Source organism: Pteropus medius, unplaced genomic scaffold (genome assembly GCF_902729225.1).
Source record: "Pteropus medius unplaced genomic scaffold, Ma_sr-lr_union100, whole genome shotgun sequence".
Classification (NCBI taxonomy): Eukaryota; Metazoa; Chordata; class Mammalia; order Chiroptera; family Pteropodidae; genus Pteropus; species Pteropus medius.
In genome coordinates, this window is record NW_024342473.1 from 20,557,290 (window position 1) to 20,575,356 (window position 18,067).

General features: G+C 39.5%; 1 protein-coding gene across 2 annotated transcripts in view; it reads left to right on the forward strand.

The window, feature by feature from the left end:
* RAB27A (RAB27A, member RAS oncogene family) overlaps positions 1 to 18,067 on the forward strand; it is a 66,020-nt gene that overhangs the window by 8,372 nt on the left and 39,581 nt on the right. Inside the window, exon 2 of one of the 2 annotated variants that reach the window (XM_039865541.1) lies at positions 6,330 to 6,446. The exons of the other annotated variant lie outside the window; for it this stretch is intronic. The gene's annotated coding sequence lies outside the window, so the exon portion shown is untranslated. The remainder of the gene's footprint in view (positions 1 to 6,329; positions 6,447 to 18,067) is intronic. 2 annotated transcript variants of the gene reach the window in all.

Genomic DNA, 18,067 nt, shown 5'->3' on the forward strand with positions numbered 1-18,067 from the left:
AAAACAAAACATATTTTTCAGTCTCTCCTTTGGAGATTCTAATTTTTCAGGTTTTGTGTTAGGTCTGGGGAATCCATGTTTTATTTAAAATGCTGCTATGGTGATTGACATTAAACAACCAGGTTTAGGAACCCATGACTGAGCCCATCTCTGTTCCCAGGTGAATAAACTGAGGCTCAAAGAGATTATGTACCTCACTCAGAGCCACATATCTAGTGAGTGGGCAGCTGGCACTCGACCCACCCCGTCTTCTCTCTGTGCTCTTCATAAAACAGTAAGAAAGATTCTTTGGAACAGAGCAGCACAGACTCGGAAGTTGTTGGTTTATTACTTTTTTTCTTTATTTACACGTCACTAACCAGTCTGGTGTCAAACAGGAAATGCATACAGCATAGTTTTTGTTTTTTATTACCAGGTGTCAGATCAATTAGCTTTCAGATCTTGGGGCTGTAGAGTGATGATCAAATTGTAGTTCTGGGACCAACAACACCAACACTATCTGGAAACTCGGTAGAAATGCAGATTCCCACCCCAGACATACTGAGTCTAAAACCCTGTAGACTCAGTATGTCTGGGGTGGGAATCTGCATTTCTACCGAGTTTCCAGATAGTGTTGGTGTTCTTGGTCCACAGTCTATTTTAAAGCCATCCAGATGATTCTGATATACGGTGAAGCTTGAGAACCACTGTTCACAGTGACAGTTTACAAGCCAACCATTGGTTAGAACTGCTGGCCTCAGCCTTTTAGTTGGTGACTCATTAACATCGAGGCCTTAACTTAAGCCAGCCATCTGCTTTCCTTGGTGACATTTATTCAAACCAGGGACTATAGTTATAAATCTTCATTAGAATGCCATACAAAAGAAAGGAGGGGGGAATGGATTGATACTTAATTTGAAGTGTGTGTGTGAAGCACCATGCTTGAGGCTATTGCTTGTTATCTCATTTAATTCTTACAACCATCCTGCTATGTAGGTATTATCACCTCTCCTTTACAGATATGGAAACTGCAGCTAGTAGAAGTTAGACGTAGTCTTTTCTACAGATTATTTGCCCAGCTATAGTTGTACATTTTGCTGTTTTCTTCCTAGAGCAGCTGCTCTCAAACCTTATTCTATACAACCAGGGATCCCCTGGGAAGCTTATTATAAAGGCCAATGCCCTGGGCCCCCTCTCAGAGATCCTAATTCAGGTGGAACCTAGGACTTCAGATTTTCATCGGGTGATCCAGCTGCCAGTGGCATCAGACCAGACTCAGAGAAATTCTGTCCTGAATCCACTCACTCTTTCCTCAGTTATTGCCCCTCAAGGTTCCTCTGAGGTTCTGTGGTTCTTCAGTGTTTCATGCTCACAGGCCTTGGGCGCTGGATGGGGACTTTGGCAGAAGAAATATGAACAAGGGAGGAGCGAGCTTGAGAGCCCGCACAGAGACATCTCTCGTATGCCTGGCTGTTTATGCTCACTCTGCTGCCTCTTAGATCCCAGGCCATGTTTTGGCTTTGAGTAACTTGTGATCCTTTTTGTTATCTACCCCAAATTGTGCAACTTTTCTTATAGCAACTTCACCCTTGAGTTGGTGGGGTGCACAGATGTGAGCAATTTTTTCCAGGCTGTAATGAATATCTCTCCAGTACTGAGTTACTTCAGCCTTTGAGATCAGCAAAGATGTTTCATTTGTTCTATAATAAGAGCCTTTATCAGGAGTAGAATTGACATATTTACTGAATTAGTTGTCATTCCATTAGGAGACAATGATTTGGTGCTATTATGAAGGAAAAAAGTAAGATACAAATTAAAAAAGAATCTCAAGTGTGATACCTGATGTCCTTCATGAAGTAGCTTGCTGATTTCTGTCCAAACATTTAAAAGTAGCTACTGACATAAATACTCTAACACTTCCATCATGTAAAAAATATGAGTGTATCAAAAGATGGTGGAACTCTACCAGGCTTTTGCCTAGAGGAGAAGTCAGCAATGTTGAAATATTAAATTCTTTTAATATGTCTTGGTTCCTGAAATAAATAGTGGACAAGGGTGGAAGGAAATTTATGAAAGCAAACATTTCAGCTTTCTGGGATTCTCTGTATGTAAGGCAAATTATTTTTGCCAGTAAGAAAATAACCAAGGTACAGGTTAGGTTTCTAAGAATAATTTGTTTTGCCACTGATGTTAGATTTGACAATAAGTGAGTACAGTAGCTAGAGCTTCCATTTATTGAGAACTTACTTTGTATTAGGAATTATACAAACTTCTCTCATTTAATCCTCAACAGACTTTCAAAGTAGAATTTTCCTTCAGTTTATAGATGATATTAACAGGCTCTAAAGGATTAAGTAACTTTTCCAGTGCTGGGACTGGGGTCTCCAGGGATGCAGAACTTCCAGTGCTGAAACTGAGACAGTCCAGGGTAAACTGGGATGGTTGCTAACCTGAGTGCCACCCAGCTACTGAGGGACAGTTATAGTTAGGAAGTAAGCCCAGTGTGTTCTGAACTGTCTGACAGATGGTTCATAATATTGAAACTTGCTGATTGGCCTCACAGAGAGCCCTTCAGAACATTTCTTGGTACCCATTTTCCTCTATTTTACACACAGTTTTAATAAGCTTGGTTATTTGGTTTCCAGGTGCCTTGTCAGTTAGAAACTGCACATTGGAAGGGGGAAGGGATGATTTTAAAAAGGTGTGATTTCTATGGTGAGAAACAGCTGACTGACAGCAAAGGTGTGGGCAGGGAGAATGAAATATAAACTAATGAAAGATGAAATCAATACAGAGACAGGGGCAATATACCTTAATAAGAAGAGCTATTATTGAACACTTAATATGTTCCAAACACTCTTTTACGCACTTTTTAGGTATTACATAATCAAATTATTACAAAATTGTCCTGTTCCGCAGATGAGGAAATTGAGGCATAGTAGGATTAAGTAACTTGCTGAAGGTCACACAGCCAGAGAGTGGTAAAGTCAGGTTCAAAGCCTGTCTCCAGAGCCCAGGCTCTTAACATCCTGTTTCAGTGTCGGTCCTAGATCCTGAACATGTAGCACAGTGAGTGAGTGATGTTTATTGTGATGCCCTGAATCATTTGAGAAAAAAAAATTAAAGCACAGGCATTCCGTTTTATTTTGTATTTATTAATTTTTAAAATTTTATCAATGTTATACGTGAACATAGATCTATGTATCTATGTCCAAAAAAAGGCTTGTTGCAAAACAAACAAACAAAAAACAAAAAAAACAGAGTCCCCTCCCCCCAACTTATTTCCTCCTCCCCAGAGTCATCCGCTTTCAATTCTCGCAGTTAGTTGACTCTTGCTGGTAGTTGATCTTGTCTCTAAATGTCATACGTCCATTTCTTTGGTCAATTTTTCGGCTTTAAGAATTATCTATTGACATTTGACTGTGGAAGAAGAGAATTTTAGCTTATTTCTCCGCCTGCCCCTGCCACACATGTGTACCATTTCTATCCCCTCCTTCTCCCAACAGTACATCATAGTTTTTAGTTGGATCAGTATGTTGTGGGCTCCTTTTTTATCTTTAGGCTTTTCCTTCTGGTTAGGAAGGTTATGCAGAGACGATATCATTTGAACACCTGCTGTGGAGAATGTGTGCATTCTGGAAGTTAGCATGTAGGTGGGGGGTGGAAGTATCTCAGTATTTATTATGTAGCGTCTCACTGACATATTTATTATGTGGTCTGCCCCTGTCTCCACTGAAGTGTCTCCATTGGTTTGCCTCCGAGGGCCTCCAAGAGTTTGGCCCTCAGAGTGTTACTCTCTCCAGAGAATAAACCTTTGACTTCTTCCAGAGCTGGAGGAGTCATAAGGCTGGGATCTAAGCAGACTCTCACCATTTTTAGCCCCAACTTTACCCTCTTTCACCTCCAGAGGTGTTTTTGGCTCTGAAAGTCTGAGCTTTTCTGGAGATTCTGTGATGAGTTGATTCTTGGTTTTCCCTATTGGCAGATAAGGTGTCAGCTTTGCTGGTCTGCTAATTGGTTACCTCTTGTCCATCTACTTTCTAGCTTCCAATATTTCGTTGCTCCTATTTTCACTTGTTTTCTCTCTGTCCTAGTGAGTTTATGTCTAAAAGAAATAAAATTCCCTTTATTGTGATATTAGTGAGATTTGGGGAAGTAGCAGAACAAAATGTGTGTTCTTCGTAAGCCATCTATATCCTGAAGTCTGAAAGATGTTTTAGAAACCTTTCAAGGCAAGGGAGTCAAAAAAAGGTTTTGTTGCTCTACTGAGAAGACTGATAGTTTTGTGGAAAATGGGGTGGTCTAGATTTTACTTGCTGCTCAGAGTGTAGTTATAGGACTAGGAGCATCAGTATTACCAGGGCATTGCCTGAGTGCTTGTTAGAAATGCAGAATCCTGGGCCCCAGCCAGACATAATTGAATCAGAATTAGCATTTTAGCAAAATCCCTAGAAGAGTTCTATGCACATTGAAGGTTGAGAAGTACTAATGTGAAACTTACTTGACTTCTACTGTAGACTAAGTTGACTCTAATGAATTTTAATCTGGGGTTTTAAAATCTTGGTACATTCCCCTACTAAGTTATTTTCCTCCAAATTCTAGAGGTTGCCACGAGATAAAAGGTATATAAGTTTTTATGAAAATGCACCCTTTCTCCCTTTATAAACTCTTGTCTGTACATCTGAGCCAGTATGAAATGTGAAACAAAAATTTTGTGTCAGACTGGTTATGTTCGGGCTTTTTTAGTTGCCCACAGTTCTCGAGGTTGGTGATGGGATTTTGGTGATGAGATTTTGTAGACTGGATAGGCTGAGTCTTCAGTCACACTTTTTGCTGCTAAAGTGAGAGGGCGTCTTCTCCTAGAGGCAAAGGTTTTTTATGTCCAGCATCTATCCCAGTGACAGGTAAGTGTTCAACAACTGGTTGTAGGATGAGTGAATCAAATAAGACACAATTCCTATCTTCAAAATATTCACCAATCAACAAGAAATAAATTGGATATTTATCATACGGTGTTGACCAGGTCAAAGAAGGAGTAAGCACAGAGAAGGGGCATCTAACTTAGCATTGCTCCTCAGAATAAGGAGCCAAAGGGCTGAATCTCTTGGTGAATAGAGCTTGGTGGGTTCAGAGTAGTGGTTTTTCACTTTAGCACATATCAGAATCACCTGGAGGCTCATTAAAATACAGACTGCTATGCCCATCTTTAGAATTTCTGATTCAGTAGGCCTGGGGTGGGCCCAAGAATGTGCAATTTTAACAAATCCCTACATGATACTGATGATGCTAATTTCATATTTTGAAAACCATTGGTTAGAGAATTATAAATAGTTCTGGTGGCTGCAGGGAGGAGGCAAGGAGGAGGCAGGAGGAGACAGGGAGCAGCGGTATGCAATACTGAAGGCAGAAGCTTAAGGAGAAGGGATTTCATCGTGGAAGTTGCAGGGAGCCATTGGCAGGTTTTACAGAGGAGAGTGATGGACCCCCTTTTACCTTTTGCAAAGATCACTTGGGGTACAGTGTGAAGGGTGGATCGGTGGCAAGGCCAGGTTGGGGGCCAGAAAATCAGTAAGTGATTGGTTGTAGCCATTCAGATAAAAAATAATAAAAACTTGGAATAAAAGCAAGAGGAGCAAAGATTCCTAGAACTTGATGGTCAGTTGGAAGTAGGAGGGGAAAAGAGAGAGGAGTCTGTGTGGACCATCAGATTTCTGGCTGGGTGTGTGTGTTGGGACTGCGTTAATCAAGACACAAGGAGAGAAGTGGAGGTGAGAGTAAAGGAGGTAAGTTGAAGACCAGACATGTTGAATTCGAGATGCTAACAAGCTATCTAGGTGTCCCTTTCCTCCTTCAGACAGTTTTACTTATGGGTCTGGAGGTCAGGAGTGAGAATTCTGGGTAAGTCATCTAGCCCCATCTCTTCTGCCACTTTCATTTGTTGTCCTTTATTGTTTGTTTGGTTCAGGCATTGTATTTGCAAATGTATGACCTCTGAAGGGTTTGAGAATGAGATACTTTTAAAGTTGTTTTCTCAACAAATGTTCAATTTTTTTGATTGGGGAAAAGGAAAGCTTTGAAGTCCTAGTCTTACCCTAGAAGAGGTTAATACAGGCAGGCGCCTTCTGTCTGAGAGGCCAGTCAAATTAGGTTTCAGTAAGCTTGAAAGGGTAAAATCACTTGACTGGTCTGCAGACCATATGACAAACAGCTGAGACTAATTAGCTGGATTGTGGGTTTTTATAGAGATGCCTGATTTTGAAAGTTGATGAAGCAAACTGCTTTTCAAAAGACTCTTTTGAAAAACCTCTGCAAGTTGGCTATTCTGACTTTAACATTTCTCTTTGCATTAGACAAAAAGTAACCTTTTTGAAGAGGACATGTGATTGGAAGTTGTCTAATTGTTGAAGTGTTGAGAGGTCCAGTCTTGAAGGCTTAGAAAAACAACCAACAGTTTGTACTTTGTCAAGGTATGGTTTTGCATTTATCTTTTCTTTCTCTCTCTTTCTCTCTCTCTTTTTCAGTAGAGGTTTCGGGTTCTGCTACTTTCAGGCACTTAAAGTACATGCAATTTAACATAGAATGCCGTTGCACATATTAGTGTGTTTTTAAACCAAATACTTCAAGACGTCTGCTAAATTTCTTGGGTTAAGTGTGAAAAGTACATTTTCTATTACCAAAGAGTGGGTATGAATACTGACTGCATTTTTTCTTCCTTTTCTGTACTTTAATAAAGTAACTGGTTTTTATTCTCAGATAATTTGTTGAACAACAGCTGATTAAGAAATTAAATTACTCAAAGAGTCTTGTCATCCTGAGGATCTTATTCACAAAAATTCAAGCTTATTGGGATTTTTGTTGTTAATATTATGAATAGCTTTAATGGAGGAAAGCTTTATGTTACATATGTGTTTAAGTATAAGGCGTATTTCTCCTATGAATTAAGTTTGCCTTTAAATTAATTTTGTTAGGTTTGGTAATGGCATTGTGGTTATGTAAGGAAAGATCTGTATATTTTAGGACTGATGAGTGACAGTATGCAGGAGTGGAAAATCTGGGTGATGAGTCTGATGGAACATTTCATTTCATTATACAATTCTTTCTTTTGAATATGTACGGCTCATTTTCTAGGGCTGCTATAACGAAGAACTACACCCTGCGTGGCTTAAACAACAGAAATTTGTTGTCTCACAGTTCTAGAGGCTAGAAACTTGAGATCAAGGTGTCGGCAGGGTTGGCTCCTTAGGGCTATGAAGGAAGGATCAGTTCCAGACCTCCTTTCTTGGCTTGTAGATGGTTGTCTTTTCCTGTGTTTCTTTGTATCCTCTTCCCTTTATGCGTGTGTGTCCAGATTTCTTCTTCTCATAAGAACACCAGTCATATTGGATTAGGGTCCACTTACTTGATAATCTCTCTACAGGCCCTCTCTCCAAATAAGGCCACATTCTGAGGTACTGGGTGTTGGGACTTCAACATATGAATTTGGGGGCCACACAGTTCGACTCAGAACAGATAAGTCAGAAAGATTTCATTATATTACATTTTAAAGATTTGCCTCCTGGTGCTTTCAATAAACATTTATCAAGCCGAGTGTCTAGACTCTACTGGATGTTGAACGTGTGAAGATGAATGGGACATGGTCTCTGCCCACTACCATTGGTTGGAGCAGGTGACTGGATGTAACTTGCTGCGTGTGTGTGTGTGTGTTTACTTATCTCTTCCATCATGCTGTGGCCACTTTCACAGTTGGGTGTCCCTAGGGACACAATCATAGTCCTGCCTCATGGGCAGCCTGGTATCCTTTGCGAAGCACCTGGAAGGCCTCTCTTTCTCTCGAACACCTTCAAGATAAGAAAGGATTGGAAGGACCCTTAACACTCATCTAGTCCAACCTCCTCATTTCACAGATGAAGAAACTGCGGCTGAGAAGTGCTAAGGTCTTCTCAGTGTCAGAGCCAAGGCAATGTGCTGACCAACACGTCATTTTGTTTTCTTTGCCACAGGTTCATGATTTTTATCTAGAAGTGAACTCAGAATCCCATTATCAGATGTCACTGTGAGAAATAGTCTCATAAAAGGGTGACATTCTCTTCTCTGTCAGGGTTCTTGGATTATAGGTACAAAAAAAAAAGCTTTGGGGAGGAGTGTTTATTCATGAGGCCATTATACCCCATAGAATGCCCAGGTTGCATTTAATGCATCCCAAAGGGGTTTACCCTCATCTTGGCTGCTTTCTCTTACCATTTTTTCTTGCTCTTTCTAGATATAGTGTTCAGTGACCCAGCAGTTCAAAAAAGAAGAAAAAACAATTTTTCTTCTTTCTTGCTGCTGCTGCTGCCCACAGGAACTGTGGCAGAAAGAGAATGCTGATGAAACCCTGCCGGCCAGCAGGATGCACCATGGCAACTAGGACCTGCATACGTTAGCACATCCTGGAGCCCAGGGCTGCCTCTGCTGCTCTTTCAGCTTTTGCCCTCTCTAGACTTTCAGTACCTGAGTTCTCAAAAAGGAAATGCTTACTTACCACTTCCCTCAGTCTCTGTTTTCTCTTTTTAGGATTAAATCTTCCTGAGACATCTGCCCATCTTTTGCTACTCTTTCCTTCTTCCTCCTGAATTTTGTTTGTTTGGAGCTGGAGCTCAGAGTATAGTATACGTGATAGCTGATGAGTCAAGTAACATGCTCATTAAAAACAAAAGCTAATCTTTGCGGAAGCTATCATTCTTTTGTGCTGTCTTTGCAAAAGGGCACCTTCCTGCTTTCTTCTACACTCCTGGTGTTGCTGTAGCATAGTGGGGGCCTGACTCTCTGGGCAGAGCAGAGGCTGGATTCAGTGGGGATTGGAGAGTAGGGGGGTGATGAATGAGATGAAGGTGCTGCTTGAGAGATGAACTTGCATTGCTACTGCTTCCCTGGAAGCAGGAGCTGCTTTACTCAAACACATGCAAATCATCCCAGAGCTGAGAGCTCCCAATTTTTTGTTTGTTCGTTTGTTTGTTTTCCTGTTTTCTCCATTTCGTGCTCGATTAGGTGTGTCTTCTCCCTGATGTAATCTGCTCAGGAATCCTTTAGCTATGAGCAAGAGATTAATCATTCAGCAAATATTAAGTGAATCTCCTTTTTTCACAAGGAGAAAGCCCAGACCACTTTAAGCTCTCACCTCTGTGCTGTGGTGACTGACCCAGCTTATGGACTGACAGTTGTCTGAAAAATCTCCTGCTCGTATCCTCCTTGGCTCTCTCTTGCTGCTCCTTGCATTTTAGCTCTCTCTTCTCTCTAAAAGGCCATCTTATCTCTCCCTTGACCTCAGAAAATCAACTATGTTGATGATTCTAAAATCCATATTGTTAGCCCTTATTTTTCTTTTGAGCCCTTTTTCAGTTTTCCAAATGCCAATTAAACCTAACTTCCTGGATATCTCTGAGATGTGAGGGACATTTAATTGGTCATGTACCATACAGTATGATGTAGTTGAGAGTGTGTCTGGGTTCAAATCTTGGCTCTGCCTCTTATTGTCTATGCGAACTTAGAGAACTTACTTAACTTTCCTGTGCATCAGTTTTCTTATCTGTAAATTAGAGAGCTCACGGGGTTGTTGTGAGGATCAAATGAGTTACTATTTTAAAGGACTTAGAAAAGTACTCAGTAAATGTTAGTTATAATCATCTCGAACCACCTTTTTCTCTCTTACTTAATGATAATACCATTTATTCAGTTATCAAACTAAAAGTTTGGGTTATCTTTAACTCCTAGACCAGTTGGTTAAGAAGTTATTCTTATTTTTCTAAATATGTCTCGAATTAATCCCATGCTCTTCATCCCCACTGTCACTGACGCAATTCACTCACCGTCTCTCCCTGTAGCCTCCTGATCCTCTTGTATTCCTAGTCTCCACGTGGCTGCCAGAAAGATCTTCCTCAGGCACAAACCTTGTGTTCCTCTCCTTTATAAAAGTCTGCAGTGGCTTTCCACTGCCCAGAGGGTAACACGCAAACATGTTAGTGCCACGGTAGAGTCCTTGTAGGCCTAGGTCCCAAACGCCCATCTTTTCAGTCTCTGTTTGGACACATCCTCTCCTGCCCCTGTGCACACTTTAGCCACATCCATTTGCTAGGTCCCCTTAATGCATCATAACCTTTTCCATCTTATTCCTTTGCAAGTACAATACCCACCCCACCCCCACCCCCACCCCACTTCCCCTCTCTCCACCCTCCCAGTCATCAGCCTTCCTTCTCTCATATCTCTAGCCTGGTCTGAGTTTAGTAATACATTAGCTTTAATAATGAAGACAGTCTACCCGTCCTCAAAATCAGTTTAAGCCTTTCATGGTTGTCAATGATCATTTTGTTCATAATTTCTGTTCTCTGAAAGTTGATGCTTATTTGACTATGATTGTGAAGTCACATCATCCTGAGGCTTGTCCTACCAATCCTGGAAGGAAAAAGAAAAATGTAATATCAGTTGTTTCAATAAATCATTAAATTGGCTAAGTATTAAATAGAAGGAAAATCTATATATATATATATATATATATATATATATATATATATGATGTCACTCACATAGTGACAAAAATATTAAGTATCAGTAAGTCTCAAGATGTGTAAGAACTTTATGAAGATTATTTATTGGCAAAATTTTTAAAGGCATTGAAAATATGTAAATAAATGGAGTGATATACTTGTATGTGGATAGGCAGATTCAATATCTTGAATACGTCAGTCTTCTCCATTTGAGCTATAGATTTAATGCAATCCCAATTAAAGTCTCCATAAGGTTTCCGAGGAACTTAGATGAGAGTGTGAAAGGTCAAGAATGTCCACAGTAGGTGGAGGGGACTGGTTCTCCCGACAGAAAGTTGTATCATAAAGTCATAGTAATGAAGGCCTTGTGACCCTGGCCCAAGGGTAGTGAAAATGACCAAAAGAACAGAAGAGAGACCCCTGAAATGGATCTGCTCATATATGTTGAATCACTAGGGAAAGGACAATTTTTTTTCAATAAATGATGCTATGACAGTTAAGTATCCTTCAGGAGAAAACAGTGACATTGGATCCCTATATACACCATAAAAAATTACTAATGGATAAAAGACTTAAATGTGAAAGGCAGCACCTTTAGAAAATAATGTAGAAGAATATCTTTGTCATGTTAGGGAAAGGATTTTTCAACATGATATAAATAGAAATAACTATAAAAGAACAGACTGATAGATTTGACTACTCGAAGACTGAGCCATTTAAAAAGTGGAGAGATGAACCAAAAACAGGAAGAAGATATTTGCAATGTCTATAACTGACAAAGGACTAGTATCAGGAATATATAAGAACTCTTTTCTACATGTCCATAAGAAAAAGACAACCCAATATAAACATAGGGAAAAACATGAATGTGCTTTTCCATAAGACGAAATTGAATGGCCAAAAAATTTAAAGAAGATGCTCAACCATATTAACAATCAGAGAAATGCTAATTTGGATTGCAATGTGTTACCATTTTGAGAAGTCTGACAACAAACACCAAATGTTGGAGATGTGAAGTTGAGAATGTCAAATAACTGTACTGGACAACAGTTTGGCGTTATCTTGTGCTATTGAACCTGCATATACCTATACCCCAGGAATTTTACTTTTTGTGTTTACTCCAGAGCAGAGCTTCTTCTATGGTATGCCCTGAAATGGTTCAGATGTGTGGAGATACTGAACCCCTCTTCTCTCAGTGTGGGTGGGCAGGGCCTGGCATTGCTGGAGCCCCCAGATGTGTTGCCCTTGATCATGAACATTTTCCCCAGTTTGTCATACAAATAGTGTGGAAAAGGTTGAGAAGAAATTTCCTGGAGAAACTCTTCCTGGCATGCATCTGGAGACACACACGTGCATATTTATAGCATTATTATTTTAAAAGAGAGCAAAAACATGGGGGATGTGGTTTAGTTAAGCTAATTCTTCTCTGAAAACCCACAGGCATTAAATAATTACAGAAGGTTTCGGCATGTCATTTCTTAACATCAGTGATAAAAGTGGTAACTATTTCAAGCCAAGTGAGAGAGACAAAGAGGCCAAAGGAAGATATTACACTTGGCCAGTATGTATTTTCATTAACTTGTAGTCAGGTGGGTGGTGTATGATGATGAGCAAAGTCTAGGATTTGAATCTGAGTAGCTGCCTTAATAAAGGGTCCCCAAAGGAGAGAATGTTGTGGAAGCAAAGTGACATTCAATTGTCTTTGCTGACATTGTCCTTTTACATACTACCAGATAAGTATCTTATGACAGAGGAATGATGTCTACAAACGAAATTTCATCAGAACAGCAGGGACCGTGTATCATATTCTGTGTAATTTGGTTTGGTTGAGAACACCCTGCTGTGATCCTTGGTCTTACATGTTCCCTGTTCTGTGGTTTGTACATTCTTGGCTTTCCTTTTGGACCTTTTACTATTGGCCCCTCTGCCTCTGTTCCAAGGACTGAGATAAATATGAGACAATAGGGAATAGGGATGGTTTTCAAGCATTTCTGTGACTCCTTACCCCTAACACTCAACCTATTCTAATCCAATCTCATTATCTCTCTCTTCCAAAAATATGATATCCATCCTTAAAAATCTTATGTCCACCCCAACTTTCTCCCTTTCCCCCACTTTAAATGTCCCATTTCTGTCTGTAACACCAGTGTGCTATCCTGGACACCCAGCTTCATTCTTTGGAGTTATTTCTCTTGATGCTTCCTCTTTGACCCAGTGTGGCAATGCATTCTGTTATTTTTAAATTAATGTCTCTTTGGTCCCTTTGTCTCATTCTCACTGCTGCTGCCCTTGTCTAGGCTTTAAGGAATGAGAGGTGATACAGAGTAAGCTGCCACCTTTACCCCATTTAACTTTCTCACAGCTACACAAGATTTTGAACCTAGAATCACACAGCATAGAATGTTTGTGTAGTGAAGAGACCATTGAGTTCAAATCTCTGATTTCATGTTTGAAAAAACAAGGCCTGTAGAGGAGTGGTGAACCACGTTGGATCACACACAGATGGTAGGAGAGCTGGAGCTAGAACTCCACACTCTGACATGTTGTCATCCAGCCCTCTTCAACTTGCCACATTACTTCGTAAGCATTCCCTTGAGTTTATAGTTGTGTATTTCTCTTGTGTCCCTCTGACTGTAAATTTTGAAGGTAAGAATGATATCTTATTCACTTTTGTAGGCTTTGAAGTAGTTAACAAGGCTTCTCAATACTTGTTAAATTGAAGTCAAAACATGCTCTTGCACTGAACATACTACCTTTCCTAATACTCACTATCTAGCTAAATCCTTCCTGACTTTGAAGGTGCTTAACTCAGGCCTTGGTTCCTGCTTGAAGTCTTGGTCAGATAACTCCCTCTTTCTCACCTCCCAGGGTGCTGCTTTTCTTATAAAACCACCATCTTACATGTACCCAGAAGTTTATAGTTTATAAAATGCATTCACATAGTGTATCCTTGATTCCTTCCGATAATCTTGCTAGATAAATATTTCCATATTGCAGAAACAGGCTGGGAGAGGTTACATGACTTGCCGTAGTTCACACAGCTAGGAAGTAAGTAGCAGAGTTCAAATGTTCTGACTTCAAGCCCATTTCACTTTTGATGTCCTCTGCTAGGGGGTCAACATGGTGTACCAGACATTTTGCAACCTGATGATCTTATCTTACTTATCTTGTGTTGAAAATGAGATCATTTTGTATCCTCATCCCAATTACCAACTTCTTGAGGGGAGTGGCTAGGTCACATATTTCTTTCAAGCCCTTCATAGTTGCCAGCACAGTGCTAGGCACATAGAAGTTGCTTATCAAATACAGTTGAGTTGAATGAAAATATAATTTAATTCACACAAAAAAAGAGCAGCTGTCACTGGAACCCCCAAACAAATTTTGAGTCACTGCTGAATGAAATCAGCAGGGAACAGAGGGAACCAGGGGAAGGAAGAGGTGTTTGGAGAAAGCCAAATGGTTGACACAATTAGCAGTCGAGTGACAGCTGGCCTGTTGTCAGTCCTGTCATGGAGAAGCAACACACAGAAAGACAGTCGTCAGGAAATAAACAAGTCTGTGGGACAAATGAGACACACTCATGAGATGGGAGAGGAATCGTCAGAAGTAGCATACAAATTAAGCAAGGTAAAGCACTCAGACATATTGAGAAGATACTGGTTAAAGGAATATCCAGAGTAGGATGTGGCTCATAAGGACAGGTTTCCAGGGTGTGAGTGGGGTGGGTAGAGAAACATTTAACTTAGTTTGTGATCATTCTGTTAATTACTGAGGCTGTGAGAAAAGGAAAATAAATAGGTGAGGATGTTTTCATTGAAACAAATTCCCTTCCGTCTTATTTACTATGGCCATCAGTAGAACCTTAGCCCTGAACCCTTGTGGTCAGAAGTGAAGGGAACCCAGTTAATTATATGTGTCAGCTGTTCTCAGTTGATTTTCTGGTACTGCCCCATTTCACAGATTCTTGTGCATTTACCCTATACAACAGTGAGATGCTTTAGAAATTCTAATACTTTGACAACTAAACTATATTTCCAATTCCGCCTTTTCCCGAAAGGGTCACAGAAGTCCACTGACAGACCACATGCCCCAGATCACACTACATTTTCTGAGTTCATAAACATTTTGTATCTATACGAAAGAGTAAAAGCTTTTCTGCTAGAATGCATGTGGAAAATGTCCAATTTCTTAATAGAAGTGTACACATGTTCTTTTATGAGCTGCCTCCTCCAGAGAACATAAGATTAATACCTTGTAGATTAGAAGTAGAACTTTAAAACTGTTCCTTCCTGTGTCAGAAATGTTAATAGCGTAGAACTATTTTAGAGGAGTTTAAGGAATGTGTATCTCAATGCTTAGAGGCACCAGCAATTAAGGGAAATTATTTCAAATTAAAACTTGTAATTTCTATGCAGAATAATTTTCTCTATCACATTCTATGTAGTAGACTCTAAAATGTAAATATGTAAAAGCTTTACTTGGATATTCGTTTATGCATTTTTAAGATGATTTCTCATTTCTAGGAAAATTGATTAGTATCATCGGAATTTACTGGTAGGTGTTTTAACTTATTTTCAGTGCTTGATAGCTATATAGCGATTGTATTTTTATGTGAGGTACAAATACATATGGGAAAGTTTAACTTAAAAAGGATACCATTGATAGCATCTTTTTTTAATGGAAAGATAATTCCTGAGGTCAAAACACTCAACTTACAAACTCTGGCAATCAAATTTGTTGGTATGTGGAGGTTAACTTTATACTTTAAAAAGTGGACTTATTAAACTATGACTATAGAATTATGAGATTGAGTTTGTGTGTAGCTTATAAAACCTTTTCCATTACTTTACAGTCACCTCTTTCATGTATAGAATCTAATTTCCTCCTCGTTAAAAAGTTATTTAATATCACTTTTCTTCAATTTCCTCCAAACACAAACAAAATTCCTAAAGTTGTTGCTTATCAATTTCTTCTAAACTCATGGATGCTTACATATTTATGGTGTTCCTTTCAAGGGTTTTATGCTCCTCTTTCTTTACACTCTTGGCTTCTCTTAATGATTCATAGTCTCTTTGTGAACACAGAATCTTTATTTTGTGTTAATAAATCGACATAGAAGTTTTTTTATCCACTCTTTTTTAAACAAGTACCTCTAGATTCTTTCTGAGTGCCCACTCACTTTAACATCTATATTCTTAGACTCCTACCTTTAAATATCTTTCTCAGAAATGCATTCAGGAAAGAGAAGCTTGGTTCTCATAGGTTGCCTTATCCCAGGCTTGGCTGATGACAAAAACAAGGTATGGCTTTGGGGGACCAAGTTCTAACCTAAATGCTTAGCTGTCCATCTGCTTAGTGCAGGAGGAGGAAACTTAGTGAAGGAACTTGGCTGGAAGATTAGGGAGAGCCTTGAAAATGGGATGGGCTAAACAGAGAAAAGCAAGTGGATGGAATAAATTGCCCTGATTTAGAAGTTAAGAGAGTCTCTCTGGCTTTTGATAAAGTGACAACTACTTGGACCTTTTCTAGATATTGTTCCTCCTGGCTCTGATGAGCTAAGTGGCCTCCCCAGTCTGTATGACTAGCTTTCCTCTTGAATTCCTAGACCCTTCTCCCCCAAATCCATAAGCCACCTCTCCCATTTTTGAACTGCTTCTTAGTTTGTTGGTGTTTGACTTTGACGTAACTTTGACAGCCTGTCTGGGGCCTTCATTTGTATTTAACTCCCTTGTGGCTCAAAGTTGGTTCTATGGCACCTTTAGGTGAGGCTGCCTGCCCTGGTAGGCAACACTAGGGTGTTGCCCTTTTCTCCTTTCCTGTAACTTTCTAATGGTTTTAAGTAGCAATGCTTTTATATACAGGCATACCTCGTTTTATTGTGCTTCACTTTATCTCACTTCACAAATTTGCATCTTTTACAAATTGAAGAATTATGGCAACCCTGTGTCAAGTAAGACTCTTGGCATCATTTTTCCAACAGGCTCAGATGATGATTAGAATTTATGACAATAAATATTTTTTTAATTAGGGTATGCATATTTTTTAGACATAACGCATTTGCACACTAAATCGACCACAGTGTAAACATAACTTTTATATTCACTGAGAAACGAAAATATTTGCATGACTCACTTTATTGCTTAATTTGCTTTATTGTGGTTCTCTGGGAACAAACTTGCACCATCTCCAAAGCCAAGGTACATCTGTAAAATATTCTTCATGACAAAGCCATTAGCAGTGATAAGGGGTTCCGTGGATAAAATACAATGCTAGCAATTTCTTCTAAATTCATAGACAAAGATCAAGTTAATGGAGGGGATTTTAGTATAAAGTGTTCTCTAACATAGCACAAAATAATATATTCTCAATTATTCTGTTTGCAGTATCAACATTTTATTATATTCTTCAAAGACTGTCTTGACTTTTCAGGGTTCCACCCAACCATAGTCTCTTGAGTCCATCAAGACTAATCTGGATGTATATTCTGATGGCCCCAGTTTATCCATTTAGATGCAGAAAAGAATCACCAATGTTGTTGGTTACAAACATCTTCCCAACAGTTCCCCTTTTCAAGGACACTGGCTTCCTCTTCCAAGGGATTTTGCAGTCTCTTGGTTCACTTCTGGCCAGTTTGATCTAGATTTTCCCAGGACTCTTCAGTCTTAGACCCTTCCTTCCCCATGAGTGACCAATGATCATTGTTCCCAAGACTCTTTCCTATAGACTTTCTCTCTCAAGGTTCAGGTAAGCCCTTCTTGGAATTCTCACCAGGCACAGCCAGTACATTTCATATTTTCTCTCCCAGATGAGAAGAATTTTAAAGTTGTGGTAAGTGGAGTAGATTTGAGAGATGGCATCTTTAGGAGTTGCTGAGTCAAAAAGCCTGGCAGACCTTATAGATGAGTCATCAGTCTAAGGTGTTTAGGCAAACAGGACGTGTTTGGCTACAAAGCTGAAGACAAATGAGATGATTCAGAGATAATTGAAGGTGGAGCTTTCTGCATTGGTTTTCTAAATGTGTACGGCTGGGCTCTTGTTAGGTCCTTGTTGGGTCCACAGGTCTTGGAGGTGGGGTCTTACCTTCGTTCCTTTCATCAGAATGATTCTACTTTCATCCGTTTCATATGTTAGAGTTCATTTAAAGAAACTTGCTATAGAAAAGGGCAATCAGCTGGATCAGAGCAGTTTTCTGAGGCAATGTAAGGTTTGCTGCAATGACATTATATTGGTTTCTGAGACCCTATGTAGTAATATCCAGCTGGCTGTGAAGACATTGATCTGCTATGGACAAGAAGTAACTCAAACTTAGAATAGCTCTCATTTATAGAAGTCAGACAAGAAGGTCCCCAAATATAAAATCATCTTTATAGTGATCTATAATAAAATGTTATGATATAACATATTATGTTCATTCTTTATTTCTCAACTGACTGTCCTAACAGAATGAAAGCAAATATGTGTTGAACAGATGTCCCAGAGTCTTGCTGTCATTTATTGAGTGTGACTCACATATGCTTCCTTAAATGTTTTCACAAGAGTGGACACATAAATCCACATTAAACCTTAAA